The sequence below is a fragment of the Manduca sexta genome, chromosome 20 (assembly GCF_014839805.1).
Source record: "Manduca sexta isolate Smith_Timp_Sample1 chromosome 20, JHU_Msex_v1.0, whole genome shotgun sequence".
NCBI classification, from domain to species: Eukaryota; Metazoa; Arthropoda; class Insecta; order Lepidoptera; family Sphingidae; genus Manduca; species Manduca sexta.
In genome coordinates this window covers 12,474,059-12,500,066 of record NC_051134.1, presented here as the reverse complement: position 1 = coordinate 12,500,066, position 26,008 = coordinate 12,474,059, and positions in this window count along the sequence as shown.

Genomic DNA, 26,008 nt, shown 5'->3' with positions numbered 1-26,008 from the left:
TAACGTTATTAAGTCATATTTTGATAACTTAAATATGCAAATAAGAATATAAATCGCAAATTATATAACACTATAATATATTTCCATTCAATAATAATGGGTATAAATTAATACCGTTCTAAAATTTTTCAAAACGATTGTTCTGATATAACTATAATCTGCCCTAAAAAGGTATAATGAGAATTCCTAACCGAACACTTACATTATGAGAGGAGTCGTGCATAATTTTGTTGTTCTCACGCAAGACTCCAGAGCGCTGGATATAATATGGCTTGATGTGAGGAATCGCAAGAATTTATCAAAGTTTAACACTATTAAGCACATTTAGAATGGAATTTGGATTATTCAGAGTATCCAAACACGTGTTCTCATTTAGTGTAGCTTCATCTTGATAGTATGGAATTAGGCGGCAAGGGTAAATTGTACAAACACAGCATTTTCAATGTGAAATAACAATGTTATCTCTGATTAAAAATTTTGGAATGTTTTTTCTTATTTATTTCTCTACAATTTAAAATTTTTAAAGTAAATATAAACCCTCTTTTATTGCATGGATCGGTAAGCTAATATATGATTTAGCTAGAATTGAATGATCTCCAATGCCGACGAAAATGCAGTATCCTCAAAACCAGAAGAGTCATACGAACATTATGCTGCCAACAAAGGAAGGAATAAGGATTGGGAGAAAAGATAAATGTTTGCACCTTCATGTTATATTTTTATGACATGGTGTTACTATCGCAAACTCTACAACATGGTTCTATAATATTCAAATTCTTTGATATCATTGTAGTAGAATAAGAAATACTAGGTGTTACTCGTAGCTTCGCTCGCCTGAAATGGCCGTTCCTATCTGCATGTCACGACGTAAACTCTAACTATATAAAACAATCTATTTATAAAGCAATTGCCCGCGGCTCCGCCCGCGTTATAAAGTTTTTCGGGCTAAAGTTTTCCGTTATAAAAGTCACGCTATATATTTTCCCGGGAGCCTATGTTCTTCCCAGGGTCTCAAACTGTCTCAATACCAAATTTCATCTTAATACGTTGGGTAGTTGTTGAGTTTAACACGTTCAGGCAGACAGATGCAGCGGGGGACTTTGTTGTATAATATATTTTTGTAGAACTTTTTAAGAGGAACAATCCCGTCATACATCATTGTTGCATAACTTTAACCATTTACGCAGCGCACGCAACGGAAGCTCTCAAAACTAATAACTTTTCCCCGTTTTTGCAACATGTTTTATTACTGCTCCGCTCCTATTGGTCATAGCGTGATGATATACAGCCTATAGCACTCCACAAACAAAGGGCTATGCAACACAAAATATTTTTTTCAGTTCAAACTGGTAGTTCCTGAGATTAGACATTACTGTTCCGCTCCTATTGGTCATTGCGTGATGATATATAGCCTATAGCACTCCACAAACAAAGGGCTATGCAACACAAAATATTTTTTTCAGTTCAAACTGGTAGTTCCTGAGATTAGACATTACTGTTCCGCTCCTATTGGTCATTGCGTGATGATATTTAGCCATTACTACTCCGCTCCTATTGGTCATAGCGTGATGATATATAGCCTATAGCACTCCACAAACAAAGGGCTATGCAACACAAAATATTTTTTCAGTTCAAACTGGTAGTTCCTGAGATTAGACATTACTGTTCCGCTCCTATTGGTCATTGCGTGATGATATTTAGCCATTACTACTCCGCTCCTATTGGTCATTGCGTGATGATATTTCGCCTATAGCACTCCACAAATAAAGGGTTATCCAACACAAAAATATTTTTCAGTTTGAACCGGTAGTTCCTGAGATTAGCCATTACTACTCCGCTCCTATTGGTCATAACGTGATGATATATAGAAACAAACAAACAAACTCCACAAACAAAGGGCTATTCAACACAAATATAATTTTTCAGTTCGAACCGGTAGTTCCTGAGATTAGCGCGTTCAAACAAACAAACAAACTCTTCAACTTTATATAATAGTATAGATTATTGCCTGCGGGAGCAAGTTCGCGTTATAAAAAATTGCGTAATGATAATCCAGGACGTGGTCTATTAATAAGCCAAATTTCGTCGAAATCCGTTCAGTTATTTCTGAGTTTACTTCTCACAAACATCTAAACATTCAAATATTTTTACAAACACATTTGTAATAATAGTCAGATATTAAATTGAGGAAAAAACTCAGTCTTGATGGCATATAATGGGAAATACCTAAAAGCTGATGAAATCGAAACGGAACCGACTTAAGCCGAAGAATACACAGCGTTTAGTCAACTCCACAAATCTTGTGGTTTATATTTATCTTAGCGAATCATTCGATCTATCTAGTAGCGTCTGAATTACTCCAACATTGCTCTAAATATTAGTCAATACACTTAAACTGAATTTACTGTAATGTAATATTAACATTTTGCAGAATATGCAAATGTAAATTAAATGCGCTGTCAGTGAGATTAGATTTAGGCTTCTTTTTACGTTACTAGAGAAACTTTGAGTGGCACAAGGATGCTTGTTAACAAGCATTTGGTACTATTTCAGCCAGTGACTACACAATTCTATATTTATTATGTAAAATATTGTAGGAATAGCGAGAACTGACTAAAAATCTTTAACCTTGGATATGCTGTCATATAAAAATATACTATAAATATAAACTATTCAGAAAAAAAACATGATGTACTTACTTCTTACTTTTATTATGAATGCATTCCAAGATGTTTGGTTGTTTATAAGAAGAAAATGGAAAAACCGCTATGCAGAATTGAGTGAATTTCGGCACGTGGATTATAATTTTTTAGGTATTTTTATCCTGAAAAGCTCAATGACATAACATAAAATATATCATTACTTTTGTTAAATATAACTCAAGGCTAATTATAACTAGCCAGCTTTTGTTTGCGATTCTGCCCGTGTGAATAGGTTTTTCCGGGATAACGGTAACCTATAGCACTCAGGAATAATGTAGCTTCCTATTAGCGATTATTTTCATTTCTCTTTAGAAGTTACTGATTCATCATCATCATCATCATCATCAGCCGCCAGATGTCTACTGCTAATCATGAGCCTCCCCCAAAGATTTCCAGATCGCCCTAATGGAAACGGCCCGCATCCAGCGACCTCCTGCAGCTTTTATGAGGTCATCTGTCCACCTCGTCGGTAGACGTCCGAAGAAGTTCCTCATTATCGTGTTTAAAAAAAACAATCTATTCAGCTTTATATATAAGTATAAATCACCTGTCACAAACCACAACCAACAACTAGCCTAATTTTTATCAGGAAAGTATTTAGTTTTTTTTTAAGTAACATAATATTGATCGACATAAGGCTGTCGAGATTTTCAAATCTGCCAAGAACGTGACAACTGTTACAGCAACTGCCATTAATTGTGCATTTTGCACGTCACTTGCGTATCTGGCAAAGGTCGCGAAATGTTTGAGATCTGCGCACCAGCTGGAGCTGGAGCACGCGATATTATGCATATGCGTGCAATATTTATGGCATTTGCAAACTTTTTGTTTCGTGGCGTTAATACCACTGAGGGCCGTCGCGGCCAGCAGAATACGAATATATCGCGAACACACTACATAATGCCCATTGTTACAAAATCTATGTGCATACAAGTTATTTGAGATATTTGATAATCTAGACGCAACCCTATGTTATATGTAATATGAACTATGTATGGTTATGTCAATGTAAATTACATCAAAGATCTGCAAGGAACTTATCGTGATTGATGACTCCGGAAACTGGCTTCTTGCCGAGATTCATTACCAATTCTAATAAGGTAATTCTTTAATTACGACATTATGATACGCTGATTATTTTAATATACAAACTTTAATGTTATCTACGAAATAAATGTCACATTTAGTGTCTACGGATTTAATTATAGACCTCTTTTTATATACGTTTTTGAAATAGAAAATAACCAACCAAAAACGAAAAAAGATTTAAAAGACATGTTATAAATTATATTGATACATCATATTTTATCGCACCTTGTACAATCTAGGAATATATGCTGTGTAAAAAAACAGTAGAGCCATTTTGCAGCGGTTTTAAGTCAATCCTTCGTGATGAAAGTAATGATTTCCGTACATACAACCATTCATTTGATCCCATCTCGGCAAACGGTAAGTTATAATCTGTTTAAACTGTGGAAACAACTTTATTTACTGTGAATTATAGGAAAAGATAAACGTTTGTGCTCAATTATCACTTATATATAGAACTGAAAGCTGGGTAGCAACAAATGGTCGTCTTTGGAGATATATCCTAATTATCAATACTGGTCTATGGCAAAAACTGGCCATTTTTTTTTAATAAGTACACAGATAAAAAAGATAATATAGGCCAGGTCAAAAGTACCCTGAACCGTACCCTGAGCATGAAAGATTGATGAAGGTGAAGGAAACGAGAGAAGTATGGCAGAATTGTGGAAAGTGGCACTTATCTGCCTACCCCTATGGGATAGACGTGTGATCTTAATATGTATGTAAGTGCACAGATAGAGTCTAAATCAATAATTCGATTCCAAAAATTTCTTTCGTCTCCCAATATGCAATCGAATTTAGGAAACAAAAGTACAATACATCAATTTAAATTATACGCATCCCACGAATACAAAATCAAGTTTTGGTTGATATTAATATAAATATAATGAATTATAAAAGTCAACTGCGACCGTTATGGGGCGTGTTGTTGATAGCGTCTCGAGTAAGGTTGCTACTTTTTGACGAACGGTAGTTTACTGCACTAAAAATTTTCAAATAAAATTGCAAAATTATATAAGTTTTAAACCATAATTAGGTTGCATATTGTGACAATTATGTGTTAAATGAATAATAAACAATAGTCTGTGAATATTACCAACGATTGAATACTGTGATTTATAAAAAAAAAAGTCATTTAATTGCAAATTCTGATAATAATTTCTAAGTAAATATTTTCTTCCAATACTCCTATAAGTAAAAACTATAAACGAAATTGTGTTTTTTATTCAATACCAAAAGTTATATATATAGTAATAGTGTAAAAAGTCAAGAGATAGCAGCCCTAGGCCGGTGCTGTGGCGCCGCTTGTTTACGGCGTTTTCCGCACGCGCCATACGATAACCCCAAAAGCTCTCTATGGTAAAAAGAGAGCTTATGCAACTATGAAGTTCATATTTTTCCCAGAGAAAGGTGCTCCGCCCTTAAAAGCCGTTTTGCGGTTTTAAGAGTACTTTTACAAACAATGTAACAATACCAAGTTTATTTCCTAGTTTACAACTTGTAAAAACTAGTTTTAGAAAGTGTAAAAACTTTATTTCTTATATAAAATACTCGCGACATGTGGTTCATGATTGTTAATGAAATAACTGCAACGATAATGTAAAATATACAATCGTAGAGAAGCGTTTTTTGTAGAAAGGTTATCTCATAACACGTTTTTTACGTGGGACGGGTGCTAACTCGCGGCACCAGCATTAATATGGACAACCACATCCTACGTCGGTTAGTCGGCAGTTGACTATATTTCTACTCTCCGATGGATCACCTGGAAAACGTTTACCTACTTAGTAAACCACAACGGTGAACCAAGATTAAAATACTTAGCTAAAATTTTATTGTTTTAAGAGAATGAAATTTGGCAAAAAATATTTTTCCGTTTACATAAATGACAAACTGTCAAAAGCTTGCAATAGCCATTAAAAATATCTCTAAGATACTTGTATAGAATTATAAAGTATTTTACTTTAGTCTTGGCATTATTTCCTGGTATTACTAAAATAATAAATACGTAGAGTCAATTTGCGAAACCATAAACACGAAACCAAACAGTATATATCATTATGGAGAAATTGAAAGTTTAATATTTATTTACGACGTGTAACTTGTTGACAATGCATAATGTTAATCTTTTCCAATGAAAAAACATGGCAATAATTCAATACGATAGCGGCCTTGGTATCACTTACACGTTGCATTTAAGGCTTTCGTGTGCGAGATAGTGGAAAGGTCATCAAAAACGTTCACCATTTTCCAAAAAAGGCACATGATTTGGGTCTTAACGCAATAATGTCCAGCTGTAGCTAATTCAAATATTTATTATATATTTTGATGTTCGTTTCTACACTTTAATTTTAATTAATAAAATTAAAAACTTCTTTGAGTATTATGTCATAAATTAAAAATCTTAAGCGCTCAACATTGAATTACGCCGGGTATTAGTCTCAAAATTTTGTTTAAAGCAGTCCATACAGTTAATTCTAATACAAATCTATGAACCGTTTAACATCAGTCATACCATATAGGTCCGTTAAACCGAGGAAACAGATTACCACCTCTATTAATTCTAACGCCTTCATTAATCTTTCCGTCTAGGCTTTCTGCAAGTGCTTTCAATTTCATAGTTTTGACAAATTATCTTTCAACGTAGGTTAACATCACTTCCTCCTTCATTTTCTTCAGTGAAATGTGTTTTCGAATCTTGGTAATGTGAAGTGAAAAGGTGCAGTTAAGTGTAATAATCTGAATATTTCATCACATTTTTAGAACACTTTCACTATTAGATGAAAGATAAACCGTAAACAATGTTAGGCCACGAATATGTTTATTTTATTCTATGGTTATTGCATTCCATTCTGTTTACAGATATTTTATTAGCTTCGAATTCCATTAGGTGCGTTAAACTAATGACCGTTACATTCTCCCGATCGAAAAAGAGTTTTTGGCGATAACTATTTTGATATATGAAAGGACCATTTTTCCTGTTAATTAAGCTTGTGTTTAAATTACTTCACAAATATTTCCAAGAAAAAATTTACAGCTAGATGTTCGCCATATTAATTATGTATATGTAGAGATTAGCATATTATTTAATATATTTTTTTATTAAATCATAAAATTTTCGGGGTACAAATAACAGCTTTAGAATTAAATATAACTCCAGACGTTACATTCGCAAAAAGTTCCTCTTTATATATCTAATCTTTATAAACCAAATAATAATGATTAATTACAATACTATCAGCGAAACTGAATACGTATGCAACAAAAAAGCAGTCTAAACTTAGCTGACCAGAGCCCACGCAATATCGATCTCTCAACAACGATATTGTGCAACTGACGCGGACAATATACCGCTGACGTAATTAGTTTATTTACTCTCCCACAAAAAAAATGTTTCTGCCGAAAATGTTTGCTTAATCATGCCATAAACATCCGGCGAAAATAGACGTCTGACAGACGCACCATATTAGAATACGCAGTTTACATAAAATAAATTCTCTAGAGCTTGTTGCCTTTTATAGCTAGTTGTCAGGAGCAAAAATAATAATTACACGGTATACAAAGTAAACATAATATCAAAAACTGTTAAAGCTCGGTTGCCTCTCACTGTAGATGGTCTCAAAATGAGAAAGGACGCAGTAATTATTACTTTGAAATGAACTCCTTGCGTCGATGTCCCACGAGTGCTATGTCTTGTCCGTCTTTAAACTAGACTTAAAAAGAATGCTCACCTCTCGGTAGGCAACGGCTTGGCTGTGCCTCTGGCATTGCAAAGTCTATGGGCGGCGGATGCTGCATAACATCAGGCGGACCGGTTGCTTGTTTACCTACTAAGGTAATAAAAAAAACATCCAATATACTGCGATACGGCATCACACGCAAACCGTATAATGGGACGTAAACTTCTTGATTGTAACGACTATCACAGCATACTACATGCTAACACGAGTACCAACACCATAATCATGATGGAATATACAAACCTCCAAACACTCCAATAAAAAATTCAAAGATCTGAACAGCAAAAACATAAGTAACAAATCATTCCGCAATTGACGAGCTGTAATGTGCGTTTTTTATTATCGTTGTGCGTGTACCATCAAGCCTCGCGTATGATATGACGAATTACTGTATACGATTTCAATTAGTCATGCGATTACTTCTCGTTACTCAATACGAACACAAAGAGATAAACAAAGCGAAGCGTAAGTAGCGGACGCCACGATAACTCATACTACGCTATCAGTCCTCGTACAGTACGCTTCTTAGAATACAATTTCAGTGAAATATACTGGCGAGCAAACAAACCGAGCCACTTGCAGGATTAAACTTTGCATGTTCGGGGAATGTAATTTTGATTGTAGAATTTTCAAACAATATTTTTTTGGTTTATAATTAAATTGCATATCGAATGTTACCACTTTGAGTGATATAAAATATGACGCTTTTAATAAAAATGCATTCAAAATCGTGCATCAAAGTTGCGAGTGGATCTGTTTATACGTCCGCCAGTGTATTTATTAACTGTATCAAGTTCTTGAGGAATAAATATAGCATATCCAACACCGAGCATCTTATGTTTCGCTGTAAACGGAACGGTTTTTAATTATAGCCTTTGTGTGGAAATTATTTGCTTTGTGAGTTGAGCTTTAGCCACGCAAAAGTACTAGACTCGTAAACTTTTGTTTTTACAATTTAGAGTTGCATTCCAAGGCAAAAATGTGAAGGCGCATAAACGAGAGACTCGTGCGTATTGTATAATTAAATTTCATTGTTGGGTATTCATTTTAATTAAAAGAAAATATGTAAGTACAAAATGTTTGTACTTGTACAAAGCTCTTCATTTTATTGCCATAATATTTTTATAATAAATGCATGCACTACGTAGTAAAATATTAAGATGTTATTTCTGATAAGTCTGTTTAAAAAATATGGGTGTGTCGCCAAACAAATTAAGCTAAGTAAATTGATTGGAATAAAAAAGAGAGCGTAAAGGCAGAGTAACAAATTGTGAAACTGTGGTGGTACTCTGGTCGACTTTGTTTGGCAACGTTGTAAATAAAATTGCTAAAACGTAGCCCTACCACAAGTACAATTAATACTTAACAAATAATTTATTGCAGTATGAAATATCCGCTACATTATGATGTATCTTTATAAAGAGAACTGTAACAGTTATTTCATCGAATAAATTTTCCATTGAACTGAATAACATACTACTGCGTAGAGCATATCCTTTATCAACTGATTTATCAACACAAACTTAGTACTGGTAACAGGCGAAAAGTTTTGCAAATCCGCGACCAGAACAACATCGTATCATGAAGTCTATCAGCACGCCGCGAAATGCAACCGAGAAATTATCTGATCCCTCCCATAACTTACGCTAAAATACTAAAATTGCTTTCGCTAAATCTTTTAGTGAGATCTTCTCGCTCTGCGCGCTTATTATATTCCATTATGATACCAATAATAGGTGAATATTATTAAAGTTTTCACGAAACAAGTTTTATCTGCTCATCTTAATTAACAACACCAATAGATTCTGTTTAAACACGTTTTAAATTAATAACTAGTGGGATCTGTCAGAGATATTGTATACAAATTAGAAAGAAAGTAGGCTCCGCAATAAATCCTTATTGTGAATGTGTGTACTATGTATCCGCATGGACACACTATACTGCGTCCAGTGTTCGTGAACTTTGTACGTTTTTCTGCATGACAACTATTATCCAAAAGTTAAAGCTGTCGTGCTGAATGAAGTTATAGTTGGTAATGTGACACTTGAGCCCTGAGATGCGGCGAGTCATCGTCTATTATTGCTTATTCCAACCGATCTTGCTATAATGGACCTACTTGACTTTTGCCATGTCATTTAGAAAGAATATTTCGCATTTCACTCTTGAAACAAATTTCTTCGCAATATATCTTGGTTTAATGCTATAAATTCAGTATTTAGGTCCAATTTCCGATCAGTTTATTTCAACATTTAAGCTGAATCACGAATGCTTTCTATAGAAAACACGAGAACTGTTTTACGTGAACGATCGTTTGCAATGTTCCCGCGAGAGGTCCGAGGGAGACTTTCGGAAGAAAATGTGAAGCTAGATTAAGATGAAGATAAAATAAAGTTGATGGCACAACTACCGAGCGTTATATTATAAATAAATTTATCTAGTAGAGCTAAAATACTTAAGAAATAGGCACTTGATATGTACTCGACAATTAAAGACTAAAATTAAATCTTTAATGTCATTGAAATAACATACTTGTTTAACACTTTCTCCAAAGTGACTACACTGTACGAAATCGAAGACAAATGTAGTTCATTTTTAATTTTTTTCAACGATACCAAATGATATGTGTACCTGGATACGTACTCAACAGCCATAAAGAACTATTGTTTTATGTAATCATATTGATTCCGTCACATAATTAAATCAACCTCGCTAAAAATATTGAACCAGCTTAGTACACCATCCACGTCTATAAACCTTCGCCAAATAATTGAGTGTATCGGCACAACATTATCTGCTTGTGAGTATCGATATATCAGCATCCAACAGGACCCGTTAGAAGAGTGCCGATGTCGGCGCGGCCAGTACAAAGACTTCGTGCACCATAAATCGGGCAGGTTCGCCTTCGACGGCGCCCGGCCTGCCGCTAACATTGATGGAAATCATTCAAATGTATCGATATTGTCATGAGAGATGTTTAGTATCGCAACACTATTTAAAGTTTAGACTTTCTCGGTTCAGTAAAGTTTCCGTAGACGTATATTGCGGTGAGTTCTATACGTTCTAGAATTGTATGTAACATCAGCGTCTTAAAATTTTACGAGATATTAAATTTGTATACTATGTGTAGGTAATAGCTATGTGTAGGTAAAGTAAAAAAAAAATTATACTCGTGAGATGAAGTGAAACGATACATAAAAAGAAAAAATATATAAAACAATATTAAGTTTCATTCAGCGTTGTAATTGTGAGTGCTAATATTGCTACTAATTGCTGTTCGACAATACTATTTGATAAATATATCAAACTTACTGCTAAAATAAACGTTGGTAGTCTAAAGCAAACAGAAATTGTAATGATAAAAATCCGTTACACTTTGATTTCGAGTACTCCAAATTCATTTCCCGGAAAATGATTGCAAATCGATACGCGATAAGACATCGAAATGATAACGTAACTACCGAGTAAGAAGGCGAAATTCAAGTGTACTAGATCGGCGGTAGCCCATTGATATTTTTTGATAAAACATTTTGGCCTAATGGAAACAATTATAACACTATTAAAATCCTATTACGTATAAAAAAAAATCTTTTAATCCTATTCATAATAATTGATGTTTACTATAACTAATTTAGAATGTAAATAAAATAACCGTTGGTTAATTTTCCTCGAATTTTGTAATCGAACGGAATTTAACCCAATTTTTAATTATTGACTACCTTTAAGTAGGTATATTTTTACAGATCCAAATTAGTGTTTAATTCCGTACTTTATGCATATTTATTTGAATTTTACAGACAAATAACATCAATGGTATGTTTCATAGTTTTATGATAACTAAAAATCTTCCAGTAAATTAACATATAAATTATAGGTATAAAGTGCAAAAAAATATCTAGCAATAAAATTGTGGAATGTTAGCAGATTGCATTCCACTCGTATTACAATTTGCTCAAGACTCAGACTGACAAATAATATAATAAGATGTGTTAATACAGTAAACAAAATTAATTGCGTTTCTCTTTCAAGCGCGTACAAACGAATGAGATTCAATTATAGCTAACTAACGATGGGTCAATTTTAACACCAGTAAGCTGTAGTATAAACTTCCAGTGAGACCTGCCACCTACGACCCCGGTGGCTCAGAAACGAGAGGTCGCCGGTACAATTTCCGCCTCAGTACAAACACAAATTAATATTTGTTCGATTCGCAAATATTTGTTCCGGATCTCAATGGTTTGAACGACGTTGTTTGTGGATTCTGATATCCTGGTAAAGGTATAAATATTATATAAGCAATCAGGCACACGGTAGTAACAAGATTGCTTGAACGCGAAAATCAAAATAATCCAATGGTAATTTTAATTAAAGACAAAAACATCAAAAGAAAATTTCACAATAAATCCGTGCTTAGCAAACTTATATTTAAATACGAAATTTGCATTCGCAAAAAATTTATTCAAAGATATATAATGACAGGCGAAAATATTTGCTCTGAACATAGAATCATATTACAAGATAAACATTAGCCCGGACTCAAGTACAAAGCAAACTTAGTAGGCGCATACTCTTTGCTTTGGAAAGTTTTATGATGTTTTCTTTTATTTATAACATAAACTTGGATAGCGCTAGAATAATAAAGACATTTATTATTACACATGTGTGAATGCTTCGAAGTTTGTTGATAACATATCTATATCCTATTCACATATTTTTAGTTAAGATGTCTGACTAGTAAATATTGCAATATAGTTATACATTTAGGAATAACACCAGATAACCGAATACTGGGCGTTTAAACACATATAGAGCTGCAATGTATATTGTATCGTCAAATAACGATATGAATCTATTCTTGTCAAAAAAATCTATTCCAAAATGATCCTAAACGTCACCCACCTACAGGTTATGTAAACTATCCTATCAAAGATTGATATTCACATAATGTGTAGGTAAGTATAATCGCAGTCTATTCTCGTATCCCTCATTAGCTCCTGGTCGTTTTATAAGCCTTGCTTGCTTTGATGCTAGTAGCTATTACTTTTTATAGCGCCATCACTTGTTGCTATTTTTATGCAAAACTAAACCTAAAAAACTTAAACTGAGCTATGATAAATGAAGGAATACATCTAGGCTTGCGAGTTATTTACTGAATGTATCTAAATATAGACAAAACAGTGTACAATGCTTTATTGTTATTCATATTTTTCCATGGAATCAGTGCCGTATGAGCAATATGTTTTTAATTGTTGCGTTGAGTTTTGGCTTATTATTTTTACGGCCCAGTGGTCGTAAATCTTTTGTGAGACTGCTACTGTGATTGATTGCCTGCTAAAATGGGAGGAAAAAATGTAGACCACAGAACATTGAGTTTCCAGGTATTTATAAAATGATGTTGATGTGGCATATTAGTGATTATATTTTAATAACTTTTTTGATTCATTTTATTTTATTTTTCAATTGTAAATTGGAAAATCAGTTATAATGAAATATAAATTAACAAGAATGACGCACGTGGTAGGTATGCATGTGCCTGCGAGTCCATTTTTGGTAATACTTATTAGCAACACTATTTTTATTTGTGTTACTTTATAAGACTGAACAGAGGCACTAATAAATTGACTAAATTCAAATACAAAAATAAAACTGAAAACACGCAAATTGTAAATGAACAACTCTTTTATCAGATATGCCTCAATTAGTAAAACAAACAGTTTTGAAAAACCATTTCAATTTTGAAACGAAGAAAATGGTAAACCGATTTGGCTACATTGTCGTGCTATTGTAGCAACGTCGGCCACTTTACCCTTCAAACACGTCACAGTGCGGCGCATGCTGTTAATTGCAAAGTTTAAAACATTGACGTCATACAAATTACTACGCGAAAGTGAACAATTTATGCTTGCAGACCCTTTGTGGCGACCTTTACTCTCGTCTCAACAACCTGGGATTGGTCGGTAGGTACGTTAAGAATGCGTTATGTCATATAATAATTTTGTAATAAAAAAACTAATTATTTTTCCCGCGTAATCCACGTCGAAGGAATTCCGGCCAGGAGAACTTTTTTCTGCTAATGAAAACTGTTTCCTGGAATGAATTATTATAATTATTTTTGTTGGGTAATATTTTTTTCGGTTGGAGAATATAACTTTGTAAATTTGATTAAAGAAAATATTTCTCATATCAAAAAAATACCTAGAAATCGGGTTTTGAGATCGAAAACAATTTCTCATTGGAATTCGCTTGTTTATATCTAAAAATAAGATTTTTGTCAACCAACTGTTTTTTTACCGATGTGCGAAATTCAAATTGCTATATACTATAACAGATATAGTCTTTTTAAATGTTAACAACAGGATATCGCTCTAAAAATTCGCGATTTCTACAATTCTGTCATAAGTGTTGCAAAAAATACTAATCCGCAATCTGCAAACTAACGCCAGTTTCAATCAACAGCTTTTTCTGAATATGCATGATTACCGTTTATAGATTCTACATCGTTTATGGATCACAATGACTACTTGACCATTCTAATAATGTTTTAATTGCCTACTTAATACGGTTTGATTGTGATTGCGTCCGTAACTGATAGAGACATCGTTATTACTGATTTATCGATGTTATAAATAGCAAGATCACCTTACATGCATTTTATATGGACATCTGTTTATAAATAGGTAAAAAAAACCAGATTTTTTTTCTTTATTTGTTATACGATTTTCTTTTTTTAATAGATCTCTATAAGGTTTAGTGCTGCCAACAAAAAATAATTATCGTCGAATATCGACCACTGAGCGCACACTAGTTATACAAATAGTATGCTAACAATATTTACACGTGTGTAATCGAAAGCAATTAATATTACAATCAAGACAAATATCATGAGACGTTTATCCGCACATCGGCGCCTCCCTGCAATCCATAACGTGACCGGCGGAGACCCGCGCCCTCCGATGGTTTAACTCGACAGATCGCCATTATAATAATACCTAGATTACACACCGCTTCAAGCATGGTTATTAATAAATACTTAATACATGCCTATCCCTGTCCGTGCACTGAGAGCAAGCCTTAAATCACAAAGCAATTACCTTTCCATCATAAACTTTCTTTCGAATTGAGAAATGAAAACTTAGGATGGGTTATTGTTATTTCGAAAGTTAGTTTGCGATTTCTTTTTGATTGCATATAATTTTGTTTGTGACAATTTGCGTATCTCATCGTCATAATCATCTAAATGATTATTTTAAGTCTAGAGCATCGTTTAATGATAATTTATAACACTTATTTTAATGAAACACGATATAGGTACTTAAGCTATCAATAAAGTAAAGTACTTTAAAGATATCCTAAGAAAACTAAAAAGACCACGATGAATAATTAAATGTTTCTGATCTACACAAAGCCATTAGGCTCAAATATACAACTTTCAAAGAAAATGCATAATGAGATATTGTATAACTAAACACAGTCTTAAACGCAAACTCAAAAATGTGATAATAAGTTTGCATTCAACTTAACCTAACCACCGATGTTGTAAGGAATACATTAGAAATACGCATTAATTTTCAAACATTACAAAGAAGTCGTACGAGCCTATAAAATAGCTTATTACCTGCTCACACGCAAGGTATACTTACGCAGTAACTAACTCCTTTGTATTCGATACGTTTATGTGCAAAAAGTACTGGTACGAGATAAGAACGAACATCAATATCCCATTATTAACACATGGATGTGATATTTGTGGGCTGGCAGTGTTAGGGCCGTGCGATGTTTAACAAAGCTATTCATCGACCAGTGTTGAGTCAGTGCCCAGAGAATTGACGGGTAAATCAAATGCGAATACTTTGCACGCGGACGATTTTTGGCATAAACTTGTGCCGAGTTTAGTGCTTTAATTATTGTTCTTTCTTTGGAATTGTGGAAGCCACGACAAAGTTACTGGCATATATTTTTGTCGTCATTCAATTGCAATAGCAAAAGAACATGGGGAAAAAACTGAACTTAAACCAGAGAAAATTAAGATACAAATTTTAAAATATCTGGTACGTGATGCATATGATGTGATTTTTAATAATACAAAAACTGAGAATTAAATATTTGAGAAAATGTGAAAATTTTAATGATATCTTATGTTTACGCGAATGACGCATTGAAATAAACAATTTAACTGGTTTTATCGCACTTTTTTATTTTAAAATCTTCTCCCGACGTTTCGAAAAGGTATAAAATTCGTGAAATAGTTTTATTACAATATGACAATTTCGTGAAACATCTGAATGTCGCCCGTCTGCATCCGCCAGATGACAACAAATAACCGCCCGACAGAATCATGCAGCTTCATCGCGGCCGTGGCAGTGACAAAGCACGCCATCAGCCGCACGTCACTAACATCAGCATAACTGATGCGAACATCAAGACGGTCTGCCTACATTGTAATCTAATAATAGAATTACATTGCGTGTGTAATTACAGAGTTTGTTATGTATGATTCTATAAATAGCTTTGTTTAATGTAGATTTGTTTACAAGCAATAATAAAAATATTCATTTTATGGCTCTTGCGAACATGTAGTGGGAAGATAGAACTTCAAAACAAAGCTTTTAAATATACGTTATTTGGAATAAAATGCTGCTGGGGTCAGGGAGGCTATAATTTTTTTATGTCTGCGCTAAGTACGTGTAATTTAACAGCAGTTACGCGATAGATTCGATTCAAAAACATGAAATCACATCCCGCGGGCACCCGTTACCTTCCACATTAGTTTTACAAGAAAGGTGACCCGATTGAGGCCTTTGAGCGCACAATCACCGCACTCAGTAACGTCGCCAAAGTATTATTAATGGCTTCCTATTATCATAATTTATGAGTAATGATGTAATAGTGTAGGTAATTACGCTTTAAAGTCAATTTAAATATCGCAACACAATTACTCTAAACATTCAGGAAACGTCAACGTACGGTAGCGCTGCGTGAAGGGCCTTGCATAATGTTCCATGGCGCAGGCAGGCCGCACCGCCGCGCCGCACCACCGCACCGACCCGCTGACAGACGCAGTTAGGCCGTGTTCACACATCACTTGTACAACACACCTGCCAATTATCGAGACATACAACCCCTACAAACTCACTTTCGCCACTGGGATGCGGTACACGGGATTTTAAATTGCAAACGAGATGGTAATTAGCGAAAACAACGGCTAAAAGTCGCGGTTAAATGCCACCGAGGGTCTCGTATGGAAATTAGGGACAAATTACGTATCTACTGTTACTTTCGTTTGTGTTACGGTTACGTAAGAATGTTTTATGGTTTCTTAATCCGTTTATTGTACCCGGTTCTTGAAATTTACAGCGGATCGTTATGTTTTTTTGATCGATTGTGTTGCAGATCAAAACAGTTCGTCATAATTCATATTATCTCCGGCCGATAATCGTATGCGTACAAAGCGGACCACTTATGCAACGTAAGTACAGATAAAATATTGCGAACTCATAAACGGCAAACGCAGCGTACAGCGTAGCAGCACGAGATGAAACTTCAGATAGAGTTAATCTAATAAGTCAGATCTGGAGCCAGCCGTCGACCGAAGTAATAACTCACGCTTCAGATGCCAGAGGTTAATTAAAAATAGCAACTTCAATCTAGACTATGGCTCATATATACCATTTCGAATTCCTGCACTTCAAAATTAAAAAGTAAATAACTTTCGAAATTCCATCTTAAATTGACACATAGTTGTATGTAATTTTTATGCAAATGTTTTCGATAATTAACTTTCTCTCATTTCTTACGAAGGTTCATACAGGAATATGAAAAATTTCAACGCCATCAACAATAAGCTACGGAACATGCCGCCATCTATCAGGGTCTCAAGGGTTCACTTCCTCAAAACACGTGCCTTATCAAACTCTGCAGCTATTGTGTTATCTGGCTCTTGATCTAACCAAGTAAGAGTATCTGGCGATACTGACCGAGCTTTGAACGATAAGACATGGCAATCTCTCGCCACGTGCATTACATAAACTGATAAAAGTATATGAAATCCATATTTACACGTTAGGTAATCTTATTTAAATGAACAAAAACTAAAAAATATTCTCAACTCACAATTATTTATTAAAAAACCATGTACAACACATGACCTCACATAAAACAGATTATAAACGATACATGACTTATAGAAATCCTTGAATGATGACTGTGTCCAATGCACTAATAATCGAGGAGTCAAGGAGACGAATACACGTAAATTGCAAATCGATATCACGAACCTCCCGCCAAAACCTTGGTTTTTAGTTCCCAGACGGATAAGTGGCAATAATTTAATTAAAAATTAAACCCGTGGAAGCAATTAGAAGTAAACGTGTATTGTGCTGAATGTATTTGAGGCCCACTACTGAGTCAAATGGGAGAAATACGCAAGGAAACCTACTTACCTCCTTATACAATTGGACATGGCTAGTGAATTTCTTTTAATTGGTTGTTTATATCGGAATCTCGTATTTCTAGACATGGAAATGGAAGAAATTTGTGAAAACCTAGGTTGTCTTAATTATTTTTGTACCTAAAAGACAAAAGCACTGATCATTATAAAACTTATATAAGGAAATTTTTAGTATACGTTACCAAATAAAACCACGTCTTCGTAAAAACGAAGAGGTAAAGAGACCTCTGGTAATATTGTACCAAAAATTGCGGATTTACTTTTCTTATTTTTTATCATTTCATAGTTTAGTCCGAATATGGCGTGTGCGTGAGAGTATTTATGACTGAAAGTGATGTTGCCACTCCGATGAATTCTCTAAACGTAGTAGTGGCATCAGGACGCGTAAAATTAAAATAACTTTTTATTAATTTATTTGAAGCTTAATTATTTATTTTACACCTATGGTTCGAATAACTAATCGTAATGTATCATTTTCAAGAAGATTGGTATGTAGTTTCATTTAGTAACGCAAAGTTTAAATGTCCTGGTATAATTTTATTGGATTATTAAAAATGAATAAGCATAAAAAAATATATATTTTCCATCTACATAATACCTTTCATTATCTAGTTAAAGTTCATTAATATTATTGTATTACCCCAAACTTATCCTGATGAGTTACTTACGTTTCAATCAGGAAGTCGATTTCAAATATAGAACGTGCAACGTTGCGCGTGCTATACGGGTTGTGATTGGTTTTCAAAACTGAGGGTACAACAGCTTTGGATCACATCAAGTCTGATATAATTTAAAATATAGTTATTTTTCTATGAAGAACAGTAGACAGATAGCTTAAAATCATGTTCAATCTCTTGTGGTTCATGATTTTAAAAAATAGTTAGATATCTGAAGATAAGTCATATTAAGTTTATTTAAAGCCCAATATTGTCCATGGTTTCGCATTGCTCAGTTTTACTGCAGATCGCCTGCTTGACGTCATGCTCCTCTGGGAGATCAAAATTTTGAGGAATTGTGATGAAAACATACACCATATATTATTTTATACTGTCTAAGTGACGAGTGATACTGTCTAATGGACCTGCCAGTATAGCATGAATAGGGTTTTTTTTTTTAATGCTCGTCACCCGACGGTCCGCGCCTACGGACGATGACGATCCTCAACAGACGTTCGACGCCCGCGTCTTGTACGTCTGCCGTGGCGGATGGGACGTTGGGCTCTTTGGCGCCGTAGCCATCCCGCCACCTCCTTTGCGAGCATCACGTCCTCGCAGAAGGAGGTGACTGCATCCCACTCTCTCTCTCGCCCCGGAGCATGGCTTCTACCAGGCCCCGACGCGAGAGGTCTCCGCCACCGATGGCCGTTGTGAGAACACGGCGGTGCTCAGTCCAAGCTGGGCACACCTCCACCGTATGCTCCACCGTGTCCTCCGGCCGATCCGCACAGAATAAACACGCGGGCGTATCCTCCACCCGGATCCGATACAGGTACCTGCCAAAGCAGCCGTGACCGGTCAGTACCTGCGTCGTCCGGAATGAGAGGACGCCGTGACGTCTCGTCAGCCACACCTCGAAGAGGGGACTTACCGCCGCTATCGTGGCGTGCCCAGCCAAGGGTTGCGACAGTCGTTGTCGCCATTCCGCCATGAGTTTCTGCCGGAGCTCCGCCCGCCGCGCGGCAATTTGCCGCGATAGCGGAGTTACGCCCCGGCTCTGCGCCTCCCCGCGCCACAAATACAGTGACGCGAGGACCTTCGCCTCGAGACCCCATGGCGGTAGTCCGGCAAGGAGGCCTGCCGCCTCGCAGGAGATCGTGCGGTATCCCCGTATCAGCCGTATGGCCATCGCTCTTTGTGGCGCGTTCAGAAAGCGGCCTTGCCGCCGCGCCACAGCTGCGGACCATACGGGGGCACCGTACAGGGCCACAGACCGCACGACTCCTGCGTAGAGCCGCCGGCAGGGAGCATTTGCCCCCCCCCCTCCCCCCCCAAGTTTGGCAAAAGACGCCGCATTATGCAGGCGAATTTTACCAACCTGGGAGCCAAAAGGCGGATGTGCTCCTTGAAGTTCCATCGGCTGTCTAGGACGAGTCCCAGGTACTTCATCGTCGACCCGACGCCGATGTGAACCCTCCTTGCCGTGATCTGGAGACCCGTAGGTGGCGCGTTCCGCCGGCCATGAAAGCACATGGCCTCAGATTTCTGCAGCGCCACCTCGAGGCCCAGTTGCCGGATTCTCTCAACGACTGTCGCAACCCCAATTGTTGCCGCGTCGACCGCTGCCTGATGCGACCCCCCGTGAGCCAAAACTAACGTGTCGTCAGCGTAGCATACTACGCTGACGCCGCTCGGGAGGTCGGTGAGCATGAATAGGGTTCAAATTAAATATCGAGTGACTAAACATAATTACCCCTTGCCAATCTGTCCAATTATGTCGGCGTATGAAACTGAATATAAAAAAAAAAAAAAGTTTTTGGCCGATCAGAAAATCGAATCCAGGCTTTAACGATCAACAGCCCATATACGCTACTATTAGACCAAAGTGACAAAATAAACCATTACATAGACAGTTAACTTTAATAAATGTACAATGCACTGGGAACAATTAGTTATCAAAATGTTTCTGCTGTTTACATGCCACAGAACAATTCTACTGTACGCTATGTATGCTCACGTGTTGCAATCATATATTAATAGACTTTACCGAAATTTTGAGGTCACTCTGAGCATTAGCGATAAAAAATCTAGAACTAATAAATCTTTACATCTGCGTTATTTGTTTGTAATATTAACTGATCATACAAAATCTTTTGTGTGAAATTCGCCCCAATATTACAAGATGTATTGATGGTAAAATATTTTTCAGAAAACCTAATAAAGTATTTTGCTCTCAAAAACAATTTCAAATCCACTAAAAATCATTTATAACCAATTAAAATTTCAGTTTTATATATCTTTATTAAACCAAATATCACTTAAACGAAACTGCACTGAGCGTCGAATATTCCGCATAAAAATATACATACTTTAATAACACAAAATCAAAATAACCAAAATTATACTTTACCATTCATTTTCCGTCCAAAAATCCTCTCAATTCAATTGTATAAAAGCCTTGTGTTGCGCAATTGTACAAATACCAAGGTATCCTTAATAGCATCGGACGTGCAGTCATCACCAATCAATTTGGCGCATGTTCAGCATTCAGCGGACCGACAGCGATTGAGACCATGTTCGCGAAATGTAATCGCAATTAGAGTAGACTTGAAACACGTTGAGTGATATGCAAATGTTGCGTGCACTTTATACGAACGTTTTCGTGTGGATTGTTTTGTATACTTCTATAGTGGGGTTATGAAATCCCAGCATCGACTGATTAATGTCTGAATTAAACAGATAACATTAGATTGTTAATGGATAAGTGATAGTGATAAGTTTACCAATGGTTAATGGTTGTGTGCAATCGTACGGGGAAAATGTTGTGAAATGTGTATTAAAAAAAACTTAATCGCACGACTACAATTAAATCGAACCCTTTAGATAGTAATTTATTATTTAATGTATACAAATGTTGTCATTTCTTTTGAGTGTTTACTGGAATAACGTTTTACATAATTGCAATACGCCTGACATAAATACATAGAATCTGTTCGCTCTCATGACAGCATTCAATTTCATTTATAAAATCATTTTAAATATGTTTATATTGTTAAGTGACGCTTTTTATACATGGCCTTGATAAAAAAGAAACATCTCCTGATCATTGCGAAATGTCTGAAATCAGGACTTCGCGGTCAATCAAAATTCGCATTGTAATACGCAAATAAAAAAATATATGTGATAAAAATCAACCTCAAAAAATTATAAAGTTCAGTTAGCCCGACCCACTGCACACAATCTCCGTTCTTTGTGGTGTCAAAAAGCATAAACAGGTACCTAAAATTTTATTCACAATCGCTCGCCGAATCACAATATACGAAAATAACAGTAAACTCCGTTTAATAGGAGTTTCTGTGTTCTGTCAATCACGAGATATTTGACTTCGGTCAAAGATCCAACAATGTACTCTAATCAGTGACATCAAACCTGTAGAGAAATGTAACAAATACCTCGATACAGGAACACACCATTAACCTCCTTGTTTATGTCAATCATGTGGTTATAAGTAACCATATAAGAATAATGATAATCGTTTACGCTTACTAAAAATTACCGAGATGGATGCAAGTCGTATTTTATGGGCAAAATTGGTGAGGTAAAATATTGGCCATTTTTACATACTTGTATATGGGTATGTTTATTAAAATTTATGGCTGAATGTTCCCAGTTCGTTAGCTCGGATTCTCGGATTCTCCGATTCTAACCGTCGGGAACCCACACGCGATCGAAATCTGTAGCATTTGATTAACTTCGTATGCTTGAACTGCGAATATTGTCCAGCTTTGTTTATTTAAGCTACCATCAAATTTGAAATAATTTTAGCTTCCTTTTTTCCTTAATACTTAGCGGACAATACAAAAATGTCTTTGAATACCAATGAGGTATTTAATTCCATTAGCAAATATTTCCAAATATGACCAAGTTTTGAAGCCATATTGATAACACGCATAGCCTAGTTACCGACAATAGCGTTACTAGATTTTGAAACATCGTTCTGGAAATTTGGAGTAAGCGGCGAGTTTGCATGACTCGTTAAAATTTATCCCTCTTCACCGACGATAGCGATTAAAATGTAAAATTATACGAGCTGATAGTAATTAAGCCAAAGCTTCACGTGGAAAGTGGGTCGATGCGCCTCACACTGAAATAGTTTCACTTCTCAGCGCCCCGATGCTTTTAATATTTAATTTTTGTGAGGTGAAGGACCGAATTGCGTGCTCGGTTCGCGTGCGAGATCAATACGAGATTCGATTCCGGCACTTACTTACCGACAGCCCCATCAATTTCGGGACACATTCGGACTTCGAAGAACTTTCGCCAGAAGCATGAAACAGTCTGATGTGTATTGCGGACGTCGTCATTAATGCGCGACCTCGTCTGCGCTGCAAATATGTTACAGAATATTACGTATCGGCAAAAATGTATGGCATAACACTTACCTTACAAAACGATTATAATTACTTATGGAAACGTCAGCCATCGTTCATGATAAATCTGGCATTGATGCAGGAATGTAGAAACTAGTTTTGGAAATTCGACATTCGTATGCCGATATTGAGAAGACCCGTTTGATAAACATCACAAAGGAATTTCTAAACATGTAATAGAAATTACATTAGCGAACAAACTTTTTTCAAGTTTACATTTCGATTTCTACGTTTTATTTATGGTCTTATCCATCAAGAATATTCCCGATACAACCAGAGCGACTTCATTAAATTATTGTCACTAAAATGATTATATCTGACTAACGTTGGTACATACAATAGAGTTCTTCGGCGAAATTGAACTATCAGTGTTTCTATCCCGACCACCGATATAAAGCGCGAGCACAATACGGAGCTATAATAATAAATCGTTTTAAACAAAAGGCCGACGTAGCGGTTGGTGCCGGAATGTATATTCCTTTCGGTTCGTCTCGGACGGCGCCCCGCTGGGCTCATCTCGAATATATTCGAATTATTGCACTATTACTGTCACAGTTCTGCTACTGTACATCAAACTCGTGCACAAGCTGTCACATTCAACATTATGAATAGCGGTTCACGTACATTTCGATAATACAAACAAAAATACAGATATCTCAACTCTATTCACAATTATTTGCGCAGTCATGACACGATCGGAAAATGTTAACATTTTTATAGTTACAAATCAATTAGACTTTAAATAAATATAATATAATTCCTGGTATTGAATTGACATGTGTGGAATTACGGTAGGTAAAGTGTTTTATTATGAATATTTTATTGCGAAATTATTAACGTGTTATTGAAAATGTTAAATATAATATTGCCTAAAAACACGTTGTTGTGAAACTCGATTCAATAAAACTATTTGGCTGTGCTAGACATTACGATTTTCGCGACTCGCGTAAATCGAACTGGTATAAAAAAAACAATCCATTGATAAAATACACACCTCGGTATTAACAAAAGTGTAATAAAAAAATGTTCGAAATCCATGCTACAAAACAAAGTACTTATTCCATTATTACAATTTAGTTTATTCACATTTCAAAACGCTAATAATAAAATCTTCTAAACCTTTTTTAGATTCATACATGTTTATTGGTAACACAGACCCATGACTTTTAACGTATCAAAGAAATATATCAGACCGTATACCATACCATACACATAAACTTGTCCAACATTTAATAAGTAATATCTACTAATATCAAGTAATATCTACGACTCACAGACATTTATCACGTTGTGCAACTCGAACCCGCAACTTCTAATTTCAGTCAACTCATACAAGCCGTGTTGAGTATAATATAAGAACTACATTCTTTGCTCTTAATATCCATGAAACAGTTTTTGAGCTTAAATCGTCAATTAAACGCCTACTTAAACTGACAAGTTCAAGTGAAATCGTATCAGGATTAAAACCCGGCCAAACTGACGGGGCCACCGGTCATTATCAAATGTCTGTTTACGGCAATAAAAGTTTGATTGGCAGTTGGAGGTCACGCAACAATGAACCAAAGAAACATCCAGGTTAAACGCAACACTAGACGCAGTTTTAAACGTTGCCTACAATTATACAAAGATATTGTTAGATTTCTCTTTGTGTCCAAATTGTATTAACACAAAATTATTTTCATGTAATTTTGATGCATGTATATAAATTGAATACCGTTAACATAATAACCCAGTGTTCACAGTTCGGATAAAAGGCGAGAAATTTGTAATTTTTTAGCTGTAAGTAATGTGTGCATCCATCATGTTTTGGGACCGTTATCTGTCCATGCGCTCCTTGGTGATTTTCGATGTTAATAGATTGCACTGAACCGGGGTCGTGAATATTCTTTTATAACATGAAGCAGGCACGGCCTGAGTAGGTCACCTGATGATGTCTTTTTATATGGTAGCTGTAACCAATTTATTCAGCACGAATGGTACCATTAACAATATTGATTACTATAACTATCTATACATATAATAAAATCGTAAAAATTCGTATCCTGTATATTAAATATTTATGAAAAAATATAGCTGCGTGACGTAAGGATTAATAAAATAATGCATTGTTAAAAATCTATTTTAAAAAATGTTGTCTATTTGCTCTATATTTCAAACTCACTCGTTGAATTCAAAATGTAATAACTGAAAAATATTTAGCTTCATTCCGTGTAATACTACAAAACAAGTCGGAGGCATCTGCCTCAACTCATCTTCCCGTGCAGCCAGATGGCCGCACGGGAAGATGGCCATATCAAGAAAAATTAGAATTGGACTTACTAAATGGATCTATTTTATCGTTAGTTCATCGGTTCCGAGACATTACAGTCTAATTCCGGAAAAACAATTAAAAGAAAGAGAGGTGTATCGGAAGGATAAAACAGGCTGTGATAGATATAAATCCACGCAGACGAACTTGGGAACATAATGAAATGAAATGATTTATTTGAATCTGTAAAATGTTATACATTATTTAGATTCCGTCAATATTAACTCTACCACTAGTTCGGAAAGCAGTTTTCACCAGAGAAGAACGGGCTAGAAACTCTGGTGTTGCTCTTTTCAATTAGTTTAGGGTAAAGACTACAGTACATGATAAAGTAAGAAGAAAAAAAAAAAAAAACAAAAAAAAAATTTAGAGCAGTTCATTTATAGGCTCGTGAAATAAGGAATAAATTAATTAAATTTTTTATATGACTGCACAACCCTCTCAGGAATCATGAAATTTCTCTATTATCCCTATAATTATTTCCTCCCAGTACCTCTAGCAATTAGAAATTAGAAATGTAAGCGAAATGGGCAGAACAGTCCGCACAAGCAGCACCCGTTCACGAGTATGACGCATGTGCCAGCCATCGGCCTCCTCAACCATATTGTAGGGAAGTGGCCGACCCGTCACACGACGCCG